The sequence below is a fragment of the Kogia breviceps genome, chromosome X, assembly GCF_026419965.1.
Source record: "Kogia breviceps isolate mKogBre1 chromosome X, mKogBre1 haplotype 1, whole genome shotgun sequence".
In the NCBI taxonomy this organism is placed as follows: domain Eukaryota; kingdom Metazoa; phylum Chordata; class Mammalia; order Artiodactyla; family Physeteridae; genus Kogia; species Kogia breviceps.
The window spans coordinates 91995905-92005850 of record NC_081330.1 but is presented as its reverse complement, the minus strand read 5'-3'; the positions used below and the strand labels follow the sequence as shown (position 1 = coordinate 92005850).

At 37.6% G+C, this 9946-nt stretch overlaps 1 pseudogene; it reads right to left on the bottom strand.

The window, feature by feature from the left end:
- Positions 1-7692: 7692 nt before the first annotated feature.
- LOC131748149 (cleavage and polyadenylation specificity factor subunit 1 pseudogene) lies at positions 7693-8382 on the bottom strand (annotated as a pseudogene).
- Between the last annotated feature and the right edge of the window lie 1564 nt (positions 8383-9946).

Below are 9946 nucleotides of genomic sequence, written 5' to 3'. Positions count from 1 at the left end.
CAGTTCCCTTGAGAAAAATCAATATAATAAATAAACATCCACTCAGACTGAGTAGGGAAAAAAAGAGAAGATATAATTTACTTGTATCAGATATAACACAAGGGAACATCACTACAGATCCTAGACATATTGAAAGGATAATGAGGGAATATTATGGACAATATTATAGACATATTAAAAGGATAATGAGGGAATATTATGGAAAATAGCTCACTCTAGAAGAAATAGATAACATACACAGACCCATAACTAATAAAGAAATTAAAATTTTATTTACAAACCTTCCCACAAAGTAAACTCATGGCAAGATGGCTTCATTGACAAATTCTACCAAACATTTAAGATGAAGGAACACTTTCTAACTACTGCTATGAGGCCAGCATTACTCTGATACCCAAATGAGACAAATAAATTTGAAAGAAAAGAAAACTACAGACCAATATCTCTAATAAACATAGATGCAAAAATTCTTAAGATTTTAGAAAATAATCTAAAATATCATGAACAAATGACTTATTCCAAGACTACAAAGAGGATTTAATATCTGAAAACCAACCAATGTCTTTAACGATATTAAAAGATGAAAAAATAACAAACCATATGATCACTTCAGCAGATTCAGAAAAAGTACTTTATAAAATCCAAGATCCTTTCATCATAAAAATTCTCAGCAAACTAGGAAAAGAAAGGAATCTCTTCAATCCATTAAAGAAAACCCACAAAAACCCCTATATGTAACATCCTATTTATGGTGAAAGATGGAATGCTTTGAGGCCAGTCAGGAACAAGGGAAGAATATCTACTCTCTGCTTATATTCGTTATTCTACTGGAGGTCCTAGCCAATACAATAGAGCAAGACAAAGAAATAAAAGGTATACAGAGTAGAAAGGAAGACTTAAAATTCTATAGTCAGATGACATGATAGTCTACATAGAGAATGCTAAGGAATTCACAAAAGAAGCTACTAGGACTAATAAATGAGTTTAGCAACGCTGTAGGATACAAGATCAATTGCTTTTTTTTTTTTTTTTTTTTTTTTTTGCGGTACGCGGGCCTCTCACTGTTGTGGCCTCTCCCGTTGCGGAGCACAGGCTCCGGACGCGCAGGCTCAGCGGCCATGGTTCATGGGCCCAGCCGCTCCACGGCATGTGGGATCCTCCCGGACTGGGGCACGAACCCGCGTCCCCTGCATCGGCAGGCAGACTCTCAACCACTGCACCACCAGGGAAGCCCTCAATTGCATTTTTATATACAAGTTGCATACTATTGGAAGTTGAATTAAAAAAAAACTATGCCATAAAATACTTGGAGATAAAAAATCTAACAAAATATGTTCAAGATCTATGCATTGAAAACTAGAAAACATTGCTGAAAGAAATTACAAAAGATGTGAATAAATCAAGAGGTATATCCTCATCGTGGATCTGAAGACTCAATATTGTTATGATGTCAGTTGTCCTCAAATTGATTTAAAGAGTCAATGTATTCTCAATAAAAATCCTAACAAGAATTTTGTACAAACTGACAAGCAAATTCTAAAATTCATGTTAATTCCAAGAAGTTAGAATAGTCAAATACAATTTTTAAGGGGCATGCAATTGATTCCAGGGTCATATTGTATCTTCATTTAAAATTTTATATTTTATTCAATATGGATTTTTACATTAATTTTGATTTTTTAAATACTACAATAAACCACTATTTATTACTGAGTTATCTTGGTGTCTGCTTAAATCTATTTCCAACTTTTTTGAGATACAATTGACATACAACATTGTGTAAGTTTAAGGTGTACAATGTGATGATTTGATACACATATTCAAATACAATTTTGAAAAAGGAGAATGATGTTGGAATACTTACAACAACTGACTTCAAGACTTATTATAAAGGTACAGTAATCAAGACAGTGTGGTATCAGCATGAATATTGGTAAATAGATCAATGGAACAGAATAGGGTCCAAAAATAGGCCCACAGGATTGATTTTTAACAAAGATGCAAAGGCAATTCATTAGGAAAGGATAGCATTTTCAACAAACGGTGCTCAAATGATTAGATATCCACCTGCAAAAAAGTAAATTTGATGTATGCCTCTCCCCATTTATAAAAATTAAATCAAAATGGTCATAAATCTGAAGCTATAAAACTTCTGGAAAAGAACATAGCAGAAAATATTTTTTAAAACCTTGAGTTAGGCACATATTTCTTATAAATAATGCCAAAAGCATGGCCTATAAAATAATAAATTGGTAAATTGAACTTTATCAAATTGTAATCTGTTCTTAGAAAGATGTTAAGAGAATGAAAAGACAAACATCAGATTGGGATAAAATATATGCAAATCCCTACTTAACAAAGGACTTGTATTCAAAATGTATATAGAACTTTCAAAAGCTGAATAGACCTTTAACAATTAAATAAGTCAAAATGCTAGTAAAAAAATCCACTTAAGGAAAGGCATGAGGCCAAAATGACTTTACCATAGCTTTTTTTTAAAAAGCCAACCTTCAACAATTATATTACATCAAATTTCCTGGTGAATAGGACACTCATTTTTTAGAATAACCTTAAAGTCCAAACATGACCAAGACAGGGCATGAAAAAAATTTTAGAGGCCAATCTTGATTATAAACATAAATGAAAACTCCTAACTAAAATCAAGCAGATTTATTCCCTCATGTTTATTTTAAAAATATGAACAAGTAGGGTTTATCCCATTAGTTCAAAAGTGATTTAATTAGAGAAACTGTTAATGAAATTCACCACACTAATAGTTAAAAAAGAGAAAAACCATATGATCATCTTAGTTGTAGAAAAAGTAACTGTTAAAATTGAACACCCATTCATTATTTAAAAACAAATGACAAAACATAAGAGATATAGAGTTGAAAAAGGGTACCTACCCAAAACCTACATGAAACCCAGCGCCATTATTATCCAACATTAAATTGGAGGTTCTACCAATGCCCTAAGATGATAAAAGGAAAAAAAAAAAACAGGACTAGAGACTGAAAAAGAAGATAAAATATATAATTCACAGATGATATGGCTCTCTATGTAAAACAGCTATGAGGATCTATAAAACTATTAGAATAAGAGAATTCAACAAGGTTGCTAAATATAAGAATTTCTCATAAATGTCAATAGAGTTCCTGTATGGTAGCAATTAGCAGTTAGAATGTAATTTTAAAGAAGGATCCCATTTGCAATATAAAAAAAAAACTTATAAGGTATCTAGGAATAAATCTAAAACCAGTATTTTACTTAAAATAACATACATACATATAATACCATTTAAAATTTATTTCTATCTATTTAATTATTTATACCTTTGTCTCCATTCAATCAAAATTTTGAGTACCTACTATGTACCAGGCACTATTGTTAGGGCCGTAGATGTAGTGATAAATGAGACAAAATTCTAGCCTTCATGAAACTTACATTCTAGTGGGAGGAAGTGATAATAAATGAAATGAGTAAAATATATAGCCTCATAAAAAGTGCTTGAAGAAAAATAAATCAAGGGAATTGATGACAAAGGAGGTGGCATTTTAGAAGGAGTGGTAGAAGGGAAGGATAAGACATGTGACTAGAGACCCAAATGAAGTGATGAGCTTTCCAAGGGGATATCTGGTAGGGGTGAGGGTGAGGGTGAGGAAGGGCTTTCTAGGCAGAGAGAGCAGCAAGTGCAAAGGCCCTGAGGTTGAAGAGTATGGCAGATCTAAAACAGCAATACAAAGTTAGTGTGTCTAGAGCAGAGTTGTGCAGGGAACAGATCATAGGGCCTTCCTTGTATGCCATCATAAGGTGTATGGATTTTTGTTTGAGTAAGATGGGGAAGCTATTGGAGGGTTTTGAACACAGGAGTAGCATAATTTGATTTGTGTTATGAAAGGATCACTTTGACTTCTGTGTTGTGAACAGAATATAGGGTGGCAAGAGTAGAATCAAGGAGACCAGTCAGGAGAATATTATGGTAATCCAGGTGAGAGATCATGGTGTTTAGGAACGGTGAGGTAGTGGTGGAGAAGCTGAGAAGTGTATAATTCTGGGTACATTTTGAAGAGAAAACCAAAAGGATTTGCTAATACATTGGATGCAGGGTGTGAAAAAGAGACAAAACAAACAGAATTGGGGATACAGTTAGGGTTAAAGCTATGGCCAATGTATTTTGGCCTGAATAAATGGAAGGATAGTTTTCTATCAACTGAGATGAGGCATGGTGGGGGTGGAACATATTTTTAAGGAAAAATCAGGGGTTCAGTGTTGAACATATTAAGTTTGAGACACCTATTAAACATCCAAATTGAGATTTCAATAAGGCAGTTATATGATCTGAGATTTAGGGGAGATATTAGGTCTAGAGTGATAAGTTTGAAAGTCATAAGCATATTTTAAAATTTTTATTTTATTGAAGTATAGTTGATTTACAATGTTGTGTTAGTTTCTGGTTACAGCAAAGTTATTCAGTTATATGTATATATAGTAGTTTGCATCTGCTAATCCCAAACTGCCAATCCATCCTCCCCACCCCCCATTCCTCTTGGCAACCACAAGTCTGTTCTCTATATCTGTGAGTCTGTTTCTGTTTTGTAGGTAAATTTATTTGTGCCATATTTTAGATTCCACATACAAGTGATATCATATGGTATTTGTCTTTGTCTTTCTGACTTACTTCACTTAGTATGATAACCTCTAGGTGTATCCATGTTGCTGCAAATGGCATTATTTCATTCTTTTTTATGACTGAGTAGTATTCCATTGTATCTATATATACCACACTTTTTTTTTTTTTTGGCAGTACGCAGGCCTCTCACTGCTGTGGCCTCTCCCATCGCGGAGCACAGGATCCAGACACGCAGGCCCCGGACGTGCAGGCCCAGCAGCCACGGCTCACGGGCCCAGCCGCTCCGCAGCATGCAGGATCCTCCCAGACAGGGGCACAAACCAGCATCCCCCGCATCGGCAGGCCGACCCCCAACCACTGCACCACCAGGGAAGCCCACCACATCTTCATCCATTCAACTGTCGATGGACATTTAAGTGGCTTCCATGTCTTGGTTATTGTAAATAGAGCTGCTATGAACATAGGGGTGCATGCATTGCTTTGAATTATAGTTTTGTCCAGATATATGCCCAGGACTGGGATTGCTGGATCATATGGCAACTTTATTTTTAGTTTCTGAGGAACCGCCATACTGTTTTCCATAGAGGCTGCACCAATCTACACTCCCACCAACAGTGTAGGAGGTTCCCTTTTCTCTACATCCTCTCCAGCATTTGGTATATGTAGGGAAGTCATCAGCATATTAATGGTAATTAAAACCATGAGACTAGATGAACTCACCTAGGGAGTGAACATAGAAAAGAAAAGAGGAATAAGAGACCTTGAGTAATTCAGCAGCATATTAGCCATTCTGTTCTTGTGCAGTTAGGTTTTTAGATCTAAGTGGTAGACTCTATATTTTTTCCTATTCAGCTTGGTATTTTCTACTTTTGTCAATGTTAGTGTCTTTCCCTGTAGTTTCTGTTGGAAATACCACCGAGTCCCTTGTCTCTCCCATCCTCACCTTTTCACAGCTAGGTCTATTAATTTCCTTAGCTGCAGTCAATCCAGTCTCAGTTCCCCAAATAATTCATACTGGAAGCACAAAGAGTTTCAGAAATATCAAGGTATTCCTCAGTGGGGCTTAGGATCCAGCTGCTGTCTGGCTGGGAATAGAACTCCCGTATCCAGGACTCTGTATCTCCATTGGTAGGAGAGAAGGGCAGGCCCTGAACACCCACCCATTTCTCCCTCTAAACACTCACAGACTTGCCACCACAATTTGCCTTAGTATCACCAGAACTAAGCTCTTTATGCCTTTCAACTTTGTTTATGTCAGTCATCACAAAAACCCTGGGACTCCTTGGTCACTATCTGAATATTTCATGTTCTATCCTCATCTCTTAGCCCTGAAATCCTTCCACTTTGTCCTCTAGAATCATAGTCCTGGTTTGCCCAGGACAATTCCAGTTTATACATGGTGTGCCACCATCCTGCCCAGTTTAACACTTGTCATTCTCATAAGTATCCCAGATTGGATGATAAATTATATAGTCATCTTAACTAGTACTCAAAGTCTTCAGCAAAATCCTCTATATTCTTTCCCAGGTTGCTGAATGCTTCCCTCACCTTCTTAATCTGACTGAAATCTAGATCTACCCAAGGACCTTACAGCCCTTTTGAGCAGTGGTTATTTTTATTGCCATAGCTTGAGGTCCCTCACTGCTATTTTCAAGTCATTCTCCCTTTCTCCTCCCTAAAAATCCCCATCTTTGAATTTCTGTCACAGAGTATGTTAAATATATTATATATGCTATATAATATTTTAGTTTTTGTCTCACTGTAACTCTCTGCAGTTAATCCTGTCTTAATTCTTTGTGATTTCAAGATCACAATACCTGATCCTTCTAACACCCTAGCCTCTCAGTCTCTTGAAATCCTCTCTTCCAGTTTTCTCCTCCACCTAATTGCAGTCTCTTGCCTCCATATCACTGGAGCTGAACATGGCTGGAGAAAAACACAAAATGACACTCTCGCTTTAAATTCAACACCACGAACCTCAAGTGGGCACTTAATGTTGCCAGGAAATCACCTAATATTATCCTAGTCCATTTACTCTCCCTGTTTCCTAGACAACTATTTCATACCTTCTCCCTTTAAACCTCTAACACCTCCGCACTCGTCCTCACTCTCAGCTCATGACCTTGCTTCCAATTTCACTGAGAAAACAGAGGCAATCAGAAAACAAAGCTCACAAATTACCACTGCAGCTACATACCTACCTAAATCTATGTATATATTCTACCCTTTCTCCTATGACTATGGATGAAATTTCCCTGCTCTTGGCTGAGGCCAACCCCTCCACTCCTCTTTTGGCAATTTTCTCCTCTCTTGCCCCTCAAGAACATTTTTTTTTCCTTCTATAGCGTCTTTCCCATTAGCTTCAACCATGCTGTTATTGCTCCCATTAAAAATTTTTAAACGTCTTCTGTTGAGCCACCCTCCCTTGGTCTCTACCCACTTGATTTCTCTGTTCCCCTTTACAGCAAAATTCTTCATTAGAATTGTCTATACTCGATGTCTACAATTGCTCTTTTCCCATTCTTTAAAAAAACTTCTAATTTTGAAATAATTATAGATTCACAGGAAGTTTTGAAAATACTATGGAGGTCCTTCGTAAACTTCACCCAGATTTCCCCTACAGTTACATGTTACAAACTATAGTATAATATCCAGTCCAGGAAATTGACAGTGGTACAAGTGTGTGACTACTTCTATGCCATTTTTATCACATGTGTAGATTTGTGTAGCCACCACTGCAATCAAGATACAGAACTGTTCCATCACCATGGAGATCTCTTTCATGCTATTCCATTCTAGTCACTCCCCTCCCTTCACTATTCCTCATCCATGGCAACCACTAATTTATTCTCCATCTCTACAATTTTCTCGTTTTGAAAATCTGAAGTAAATGGAATCCTATAATATGTGACCTTTTGAGATTGCTTTTTTACACTCACCATCCTTGAGATCCATTTAAGTTATTGCATGTATCAATCATTCCCTGCTTACCCATTTCCCCGTGTTTTATACAAAAAGGGGGTAGAAAGCAGTGCATGGGGATGGTGGCAGCGTCCCTGGGTCTAGAAGTGGGTGGTGATGCCATAGGTCTCAATCAGGTCATCCACGACAATGCCAGGCATGGTGCTGATCTTGGCCAGCTCACAGTGCTCCATGGTTCTGAAGTGAAGACAGCGGTTGAGAACTGGGGCGAGGAAGGTCAACACCACGTTCTGTAGGACATAGTCCACACGCTGCATCCACCATTGCAGGACTTGTGGCCAGCGTAGGGGTGGCAGCACAGTGGTCAGCCTGTTTTGCAGCTTCAGCAACTGCTGAAGCCCGATGCCACTATCCAGTGTGACAAACCACGTGAAATGCTTGTTCTCCCACACTACTGACTTTTTGCTGGGCCCCTAGGTGACCCTCCACCTGGGGTCCTCCAGATCGTGTTCACTTGGGTGCCCACGTGGACGTCTGCCCACTGCAGCAGGCGTATGCCCCTAGAACTCTCCTTGGCTTTCAGCAGGTACAGGTAGATCATGAGCTTGCGGTCTTGGACAGACATGCTGAAGCCCAGCTGAGCATTGTCCACCATGAGGTCCACGTTGTACACCTTGAGGGGTCTTGTCATCCCAGAACCTGAGGTTTAGAGTCTTGCTGTCCTACTGGTAGCATAGCAGTGAGATGCTCTTCAGGACAGCCATGGCCAGGATGAAATGCTTCACACTGATTACCTGGTGGAAGTACAGTTGGGTGCTAATGAAGACCATGCCCCTCAGCTTTCTGGCCCACAGGCTCCACAGGAAGCTCTTCTGGCACCAGATGTCAGTTGCAGTGACACGGGGTGGTCACAGGCCTCTTCTGTTCCGTCTCATATAGCACCTTGAGCTTGTTCTTGGTTATATGCTAAGTATATGTTTAGTTTATTAAGAAAATGCTAAACTGTTTTACAGAGTGGCTGTACCATTTTACATCCCCACCAGAAATTTATGAAACGTCCAGTTTCTCCACATCCTTGCCAGCATTTAGTATTATCACTGTTTTTTTTTATAGCTTAGCAGTTCTAGGAAGTGTCTAGTGATATCTCACCTAGTCTTAATTTGCATTTCCTTAAATGCTAGTGACATTGAGCATCTTATTAGATGTTTATTTCCTTCTGTTTATCCTCTTCAGTGAAATGCTCCTTCATGATTTTTGCTCATTTTCTAGTTGGATTATTTGTTTTATTTTACTGTTCAATTTCAAGTGTTCTTTATATATTCAATTCTTTTAGTGCTTGAAAAATGTTGTGCCATTTCATTCTGGCTTCCATGGTTTCTGATGAGAACCATGCCTTCATTCAAATAGTTCCCCTCCCCCTAAGTAAGGTGTCATTTCTCACTCAGTGCTTTCAAGATTTTTTCTTTGCCTTTAGTTTTCAAAAGTTTGATTATGATGTATCTTGGTGTGGATTTCTTTGCATTTATTCTGTTTGTGATTTGCTCAGTCATTGGATCTGTAGGTTCATGTGTTTTCCCAAATTTTGGAAAATTTCAGTCATTGTATTTTCCAGTTCTAAAATTTCCATTTGGAAGTCCCTATCAAAATACTCATGACATTTTGAGAAATCAATCTTGAGAAAAAAGAACAAATCTGGAGGTATAACCCTCCCAGACCTCAGACTATAGTACAAAGCTGCAGTAATCAAAACAGTGCAGTACTGGCACAAAAACAGACACATAGCTTGATGGAACAGAACAGAGATCCCAGAAATAAAACCACACACCTATGGTCAACTAATTCATGACAAAGGAGGCAAGAATATACAATGGAGAAAAGACAGTCTCTTCAACAAGTGGTCCTGGGAAAACCGGACAGCTATGTGTAAAACAACAAGAACATGTGCTCACATTATATACAAAAATAAACTCAAAATGGTTTAAAGACCTAAATGTAAGAATGGTAACCATAAAATGCCTAGAAGAAAACATAGGCAGAACATTCTTTGACATAAATCATAGCAATATTTTTTTAGATCAGTCTCCTAGGACAAAAGAAATAAGAGCAAAAATAAATAAATGGGACCTAATTAAACTTAAAAGATCTTGCACAGCAAAGGAAACCATCAACAAAACAAAAAGACAACATACTGAATGGGAGAAAATATTTGCAAATGATGTGACCGACAAGGGGTTAATATCCAAAATATATGAACAGCTCATACAACTCAATATAAAACAAACAATCCAATAAAAAAATGGGCAGAAAACCTGAATAGAAATTTTCCAAAAAAGACATACAGATGGCTAACAGGCACATGAAAAATTGTTAATTGTTAGAGAAATGCAAATCAAA